The sequence below is a fragment of the Carlito syrichta genome, unplaced genomic scaffold, assembly GCF_000164805.1.
Source record: "Carlito syrichta isolate Samal-C Ts95f unplaced genomic scaffold, Tarsius_syrichta-2.0.1 Scaffold111498, whole genome shotgun sequence".
In the NCBI taxonomy this organism is placed as follows: Eukaryota; Metazoa; Chordata; class Mammalia; order Primates; family Tarsiidae; genus Carlito; species Carlito syrichta.
Window position 1 is genome coordinate 70,031 of NW_007055594.1, and position 1,090 is coordinate 71,120.

The 1,090-nt window shown below is 64.3% G+C and overlaps 1 protein-coding gene across 2 annotated transcripts in view; it reads left to right on the forward strand.

Annotated features, from left to right (window-relative positions):
• Positions 1-6: 6 nt before the first annotated feature.
• SERTAD3 (SERTA domain containing 3) overlaps positions 7-1,090 on the forward strand; it is a 3,516-nt gene continuing 2,432 nt past the window's right edge. Inside the window, exon 1 of one of the 2 annotated variants that reach the window (XM_008069788.2) lies at positions 7-138. The gene's annotated coding sequence lies outside the window, so the exon portion shown is untranslated. Of the gene's footprint in view, positions 139-300; positions 492-1,090 lie in introns of those variants that run through there. The other variant, XM_021718109.1, reaches the window with a different exon arrangement.

Genomic DNA, 1,090 nt, shown 5'->3' on the forward strand with positions numbered 1-1,090 from the left:
GGCTCCGGGGCGGAGCTGGGTGGGCCGGAGGCCAGACCGAGAGGCCCCGCGGAGGTGAGCCAGGCTTCTGCGGAGCGCTGGTGGGTCGCAACGCTGCGGGCGTTCCGGGTGGTGGTCTTAGCGAACCTGGCAACCGAGGTGAGAAGTGTCCGCCTGGTGGGAGGGGGCTCTACCTTGGCTTGGCGGAGGGGGAGGCGCGCCCCCGAGATTTGCGGAGGCGGGGTCTGGGCGGGAACGGGGAGCTGGGGCTCAGATGAAGGGGTTGGAGGGTCTGGGGACTCGAGCCCGAGTCGGAGGACCGGGACGGGGAGGTTGCTGGGGCAGGATTTTCAAGGCGAGGGAGTTTGAAGCTTGGACCTGGGGTGTTTGGAGAAGCGAGAGAACCAAGGGAAGGAACTTTTGGGGTAGGAAATCTGGAGATTAGACCCCTTTGGGGTCTTGCGGACGGGTTGAATTCGGGGCTTTTTAGTGTTCTGGAAAAGGTGTGAGAGGTTTGGAACTGGGCTCCTGAGCATTTGGAGCAGTGAGAGGACTCAAGTCAAGGAATCTTGGACTCCCAAGACGTCTTGACGGAGAAGGGGTGCTGGGGAGAATCCCGTGTTCGGGTCTTGGAGCTGGACAGCGAGTTTGGAGGTGAAACCCAGAGGCGTCTGGAAGTCGGGAGCAGAGGAGAAAGTTGGTGGGGGAGTATCGAAATGGAGACACCTCGTCCCTGAACGGGGTGGATCGGAGAGCATTTGTCGTCTTTGAGCGATGTTGGGACCTGGATCTCTGGACCCGAGGGCAGTTTGGGGGCAGAATCCCGAGCCTTTCTACGGGTCGGAGGGACCGAGAGAAAGCAGTTTTAGGGCCGGAGTCTGGGGTGGGGGAGGGGTGCTCCGGGCGTGCAGCTCAGGCTCGCCGCCCCGGAGGCAGCGGAGGGCGGGGCTCGGCAGGCGCCCGGCAGCTGGACGTCCGGGTTCCCTTCCCCCACTCACCCGGGCCCCTGTGCGCATGCCCTAAGGGAGGGCGGGGTGGGCGTCTGTCCCCTTGGCGAGCGGCGCCCCCTGGGGATTGTAGTGCGTGCCCGACGTCGACTCGTGTACCTGTC